The sequence below is a fragment of the Canis lupus genome, chromosome 2 (assembly GCF_011100685.1).
Source record: "Canis lupus familiaris isolate Mischka breed German Shepherd chromosome 2, alternate assembly UU_Cfam_GSD_1.0, whole genome shotgun sequence".
Taxonomy (NCBI): domain Eukaryota; kingdom Metazoa; phylum Chordata; class Mammalia; order Carnivora; family Canidae; genus Canis; species Canis lupus.
Genome location: NC_049223.1, coordinates 14,888,367 through 14,895,059, shown reverse-complemented (window position 1 = coordinate 14,895,059; position 6,693 = coordinate 14,888,367).

The following is a 6,693-nucleotide window of genomic DNA, read 5'->3' as shown; positions in this document are numbered from 1 at the left end:
CAGTCCTGCCCTCCATCTGCCATGCTGTCTTGCTGCTCTTTGCCAAGCTGCCCTGCCTGGGAGCTCTAGCAGCTGGGATATTCCACTGGTTGCCTCCTCTTATTTCTGTACAAAGAAAGCTGATGCTCACAAGGACTTTGACCTCCTGCAAGATCTGGGCCATCTCCATGTCCATTAAAGATTCAACTTTCAACACAGCTTTTGTTTGTAAGAGCATTTTGTATAGGGTCTTTGAAAATTGGCATCATATGTGACATGTCAAATACAGTAGCCTGAATTTTCTGAGACTACCCCCCCTCCAGACCCCCATTTAAGCTCACCCTTTTAGTGGGCATAGCCCCCATTCAGGTAGTAAAGCATAAAGAATACTGTTTATCAGGTGCCAGGAGAATGACTCCAAATATCACTTGGGTCAGCCAGTCAAACTTGAAAGTGTATACATGTGATTTGTGGATCTTGTTACAATGCAGATTCTGATTTGATAGTCCTGAAGTGGGACCTATGATTCTGCATTTATCACAAGCTCCTGAGTCGTGGTACTGGTCAGGGATTATGGTCTTGCTCTTGAGGAGAAACTTTCAAAAGTTTCATTTATCTTGAGACACTGTGCCCCTGTCTGATGTTTCATAAATTGATACAACCCAGAATCTTCTGGAGGATGTGCTTCCTATTAAGTGCCATACTAGCAAAATGAAAGAAAATGAAATCTTCCTGACCTGTTTGAATGGGAGGCCTTTTTAGATGTTGATGTTTTTAAAATTCTTGTCCGAGTGCTTTCCCTTTACTTGGAAAATATGTCCCAGTTGACTGGTTTTCTGTCTTAATATGAGCATCTCTACCTCAAAGGAACACTCTGTTTCTGAGTTAAGCAGAATAAGGCTTTTTTTAGGGCTTTGTGGTTGGTTATTTCATGTCTCTGCATGTGGGTTACAGGATCTTGCTGAATTGGGCTGAAACAAATGTCCATTCTATTAAAATTGGAAGGATTAAATCAAGAACTTTAAGCTTTTTGAGGACAGCCACCTCATCTAACCCCAAATGGGCCAACGATGTAAGTGCCGTACAACAGAGAGGCAAAATCCAAGGCTTTGCAGAAATGGAGATCCCCATTCAAATTCGCATTCTGGAAACCACAAGTGTTGTCACATCGGGTAAATTACCCAACCTTAGTTTCCTTAACCATAAAACAAGAGAGTAAAGTGAGAGAGATGGCAAGACACAGATGGTAAAACTTGCATATCTCACAGTTTTGCCTGGGACAAAGTCTTGATGGGCGCCATCAATGTGTCCTGGCATCAAAGATTGTTAGCCTCTTGTGAGGAAAATCTGACTTGATGTCTTACAGAAAACCCCTTCATACTAAGAAAGCAGAGACTCAGTCATGGGATCATTTGATAAATTCCACTTGGATTTTCTCTATGGGGGCATCTCTAGCCTTTTAGTTGTACACGAGATTACGGACAACTTGATATTGGCTATATTCTGCAATAACCACTAGTTGCTGGTGGTTAATTGTACCACATAAGAAAGACATATTTATAAGACACCTTTTCAAGTTTGATTTTTGAAAAAATAAAAACTAAAAACAAGTTTCCCTGTTTAAGTTTCTTGGCTGAAGTTTTCTCTATTCCTTAGAAAATGTTTATTACTTAGCCCTTTAAAAAGAATCTTAATATGGGTATCTCTATCTCAAAGGAATTGATTAAAGTGATAGGCTGAGCAGCATTCATTCATCTACCCCTCCAGCTCAGACACCTGTTAAAATGCATATTCTAGTTCAGTAGATCAGAGGTAGGGGTCTGAGATTCTCAATTTCCAACCATGTCTGAGGTAATGCAGATACTGCTGGTCCATAGGCCACATACTTTGGGTAGCAGGGCTCCAGTAATGGCTCTTGTCAGACTGAACTGTCAACATTTTATGCTGTCATTCAGGTCCCCCTCCATGCACGACCCTACACGAGCTTCTCCCTAACTGGGGACTCTTGATTGAGTACCTGACTTCAGTCTTGACTTCTTGTCCCTCCTTGACCCAATGTCCTTCCTGCTAACCTAGTCAGCATTTTGGGCTGAATCTTTCCTGCCCAGTCTATAATCTATAGCACATGCCTCCAGTTTGGCACCTTCAATGTCTTACTGAGGACTCACCAGTGGAGCCTTGTCTCTGCCAGCACCTCGGGCCAGCCTATTCTGAGTTCCTGAAAGCAGGTTCATTCCCACCTCACCATGGTCACCCCAGCAAGAAGAAACAGAAAAGTACTATCCATGGCAGAGCTCCTGGGACCAATTCTATGTCATATCTTCAACTCTGGAGGGAGGAACCCAAATTTCACATGCCTAAGGATCATAGCAAAAATGAAAAGACTCTTGGAAGCAGTCTCATATAAAATCATCATGATGAAGGAACTTAAGTCCCCAAAATAATAATGACCACTTACCGGACATTTTCTGTATGCTCTTTAATCTTTACCCCACCCTCATGAGATAGGTATAATTATTATGCCCACTTCATAGGTGATAAAACTGAACCTTGGAGTGGTTAAGTAACTTGCCCAGGATCACTCAGCTTATTAGTGACACAAACTCAGGTTTCTTTGATTCAATGTTCATGCTTCTAAGCCTGAGCAAGGCTTTCAACCAAGAGAAGCTGAGAAATTCTCTCTGCTACACAGCAGTATCTGGGATTAAAATCCATGTGTTCTGACTCATAGATCTTTCCCCTGGACACTAGGATGTCTCTATCTTAAAGCAAGTTTAATGTCACATGTTTCTGGCCCTGAGTCTTGAATTTGAGTACAGTTACAACAATGAGAGATGGTTTTGCTCTCATGAAGCATTTATAGCTAATACACAGTAGTATAGAAATAATATGCAAATCACATCACAACACAGATGAAAGGCTTAATTCTGCCAATTCCTCTCTGAGAGGGCACATCAGATTTCCTGTTGTGTCTGAAATTTGTGTATGTGATACCCACAACTGAATACACAATGCCTCAATGACATGACATTTTTGATAGCTATTCCCACACATAGGCTATATCTACCTAGCTTCAAAAGCAGGAATCGAAAAAAATATTTCAAGCCAATGAATCAGTTGTTTGATATTGTATGTGACAAAGACCTTCCTTAAACTGACTAATCTTCTAAATAACACATGGTTTTCTGTATTGTAAATGTTGCTACAATGTCAAGTACTTCCTTAGGCACTAAAATTGTGAACTAGCTGTTTTGTCCAAGTTAGTAAGGGGATAGGAGTTTAATGGGGTGGAAGTGGGGGCAGTTAGGAAAAAGAATTAGTGAGAGATTATCTGAACTTGTCAGAGAATCCAGAACAAAAGTCGTTGGCCAACATGCTACAACAACACATTTCCTGCAAAGTAGCCCAAACCTAATGGAATATCTTCACAGTTACCTTAGCTGGATATGCAGGGGATGCAGGGGTGCAGGGGTGGGGGACAGGGATCTGAAAGGACTCTGTATCTATATTTTCAGAAGCCTCCATCTTTTTTCTTCTCTGCAAGACAATGGGGTCTAATTACATTTCTCACTTCCTTAACCATAGTCTTCTTTAAGCTTTGCCATTATTGGCCCCCAGAACATGGCTGGTTTAGTCCTTCATTTCTTAAGGCCCAAACCTGGCCTGTGTATCCCTGTACCCTCTGCCTGCACCTAGCCATGGCCACAGGATGTGTTCACATGTCCCTCGGTAAGAATTTAAGCTAAGGGGAGGTTCACACACCAATATAGCTATTAGATCCCCAAATCTCAGAATGCTAGAGTGGGATGAGGCCTTTGAGAGTGTCCAGATACTTTCAAGCTGTCCTAGGGCAGTGTTCTGTACACAGCAAAAATCTTCAAAACAAATCCTGCTCTATCACACTCTATGGGAAAAGTCAAGGAAGAGACGCTCAGAGTGAAACTAGGGGGTAGGTAGAGTCTCACCAGGTGATTCCTATGTCCCTCTTCTAAAAACACCCAAAAACTCTCCAGTGGGCTGTTCAAAACCTCTAATAATGGAAATCTCAAACTGAAAGAACAGCTTATCAAGATCCAGGAGCTTCTCAGTGTCTGAAAAGTATCTGTGCTTCCTGTCACCTGGCACAGAATTTATAACTCTTTGACTCCTAGCTTCCTTGTAGAAATGCCTGACTGTCCAAGACGAGGACTGCTCATTTGAACCACTTAGGGCAACTTCTTACTCAGGGAAGTACCTGGGAATGCTGCTGAAAAGTCCCCTGAGGCCTGAGAGCCAAGTTTCTCTATGGAGCTGACTTTGATCCCTTACATTCAGACTATTGGGTTGAGACCTAGATGGTACAGTCTGGTGCTCAAGTTGCAATTATACATTCAGATGATGAGACAAAACCAAAACCAAGACTTTGCTGGGTATGTTATATGATGGCTACATTTGAACTAAATCAAAACATATGGAAATTCAGGATTTCACTGTCCTTAGGCAGAGTTCCACTGCTTGAATAGGTAGGTTATTCATAGTACTCTGCAGCTGCAGGGCTGATGTAGTATAATGCTGGCCTACGTGGGTAGCCTTTATTCGCTCTACGAGGAGGAAGTGTGTGCCTTTTTGGTAAATGTTAATAGCAATGGTGGAAAGACCACAACAAAGACCCAGGACACCCACAAAAGTAGCCCAACAGAGGTGGAGGAACACGACACACCAGGCCCTGGAGACAGGAAGTCATTGTGCATGAAGCCCTGGAGTGCTCCTTCACAGGGGCCCCACACAGAAGGCATTGTTTCAACACCCCCGGGCACATCTACAGCTTATTCTAGTCAATGACAATAACTAACAATTTAATGCTTAACAATGAATGCCCCCCAAACTCTCTGGCTTAGTAAAAGATGATACCACAGGGCTTTATGTGTGAACACATTGTACGCGCAAAGTCAGTTCTACTGGGAGCCTCTGTGGCCTTCCTTTCCTTGTCTAACCAAAAGTAGCCCAGCTGACTGGGCGTGTTCTTGCTGTAATGCATCAGATGCATCTTCAAGGTGTCTAAGGGAGCTAATGTCTTCCATCAAATGTGACACCTGAGGATGTGACCAAAAGGATAGGCTGAGTCAGGGACACCCTGGGCAGGGTGGACTCCAGCATGGAAAGCTAAAAGTGGGTTCAACAGGACTTGTGGGATCTTGTATAAGATTCACAGGAGGGGGATCCCTGGGTGGCGCAACGGTTTGGCGCCTGCCTTTGGCCCAGGGCGCGATCCAGATTCACAGGAGGTAGGTCACGGCTGTGCTAAGAGAAAATGGAATGGAAGAACAGAAGTCACTTGGCTTATATGGTTCTTAAGTTTGTAATAAATAATACACTGCTGTTCCCCAAAAGGGACTGGCCTACAAAGGTCCCAAGCCTCCCAAATATCCCAGTAGCCTCTCTTGCCAGACCTCCAGGAAGCCTTAACACCAAGAGGACTCAGTTCTCCCCTTCTGAAGGCAAGGCAAATTTAGTTTCTTCTTGGGAAGACGCAGGAAATTGGGGATTCTCTAAGGGCACTTTTAGAAAATTGAACACAGAACCTTTTATCAGTGAGTGCATAGACGGCTTTAGCCCACAGCCCTCACATTCATCAGAAGCACTTCAGGGAGAGAAAATTAATGATAATCCTAAGTACATAATGACTTTCTGGAGACCAGAAGGCTCCACTCTGATGGTTTGACTGGAGGCTTGCCTCTCAGTAATGAAAGATGCTGCCTGTGTGCTTGACCCTGGCATTGGTTCATGCTTCAGAGCAAAGAGCTGCAAAGTTGCTATAGGCTACTTAATCTCTTTCCTGGTTACTGAAAGAGACTCAGATTGGGATCATTGGTAACAGTGTTGGATTCTGTCATTTAAAAAGAAAGAAAGAAAAAAAAAAACTCCTTGCTTTTGGGACTTCTAGAAGAATATTAAACTAGTCGCAAAATAACAGGTTATTGTGCAAAAAGCACTCAAACATGGGTGCAGCCTTCCTGTTAGAGCACATTTGTTCAATGGCGTGCCTGCAGATAGAAACCAATTACTCCTGGCCTAGCATGTAGGTGAAATTGAGGCTTTGCACTTTCCAGAACAGGAGTTGTGCAGCTATTGCCCAGCAAGAAAGTTTGAAATGAATTTGGTATGTGCTGCCTGCCTTCCTCCTCAAGGCTGATCCTGGGAGTGATTGTTTTAATTCACTTCTATATACTCAGAGTGGTTGTCATGCACAGGACTCTAAAACAAATTTTAAAAAAATTCTCACTGAGCTGTACATAGCTGATAGCAGTTTATTCCTGAAATCAGAGGAGGGAGAAGAAAGTTTGGAGGTCATCAGGTACATGAAATGGGGCAAGAGCTTTGTGGAGCTATTAGAAATTATTGTTTAAAGGGGAGACAGAGGAAGGTAGAGGGCTTTACAGTTTTGTTGGAAGTGCCCCCTATTGAGGTACTTTGCTACAAAGGAAGGATCTTGGGAACAATAAAGCCACATCCTAGATTGCCTGAAGCAACCTTCGGGTGCTTGAGCTGGTTGACTCATCCTGACCGCCCTTCCTGGTTCTGCTGGGGAGCTGGGCTAGGCCATTTAGTGTTCATCTCTAATTACTTGTGTCTGTATTCTTGTCATTAGAGTGTAAACAGGTTTATAATGGGCCTGGGTTTTCTGTGCTGAGATCAAAGGCGTGCCAGTTGGAAGATGGCAAAGGTAAGAAAAAG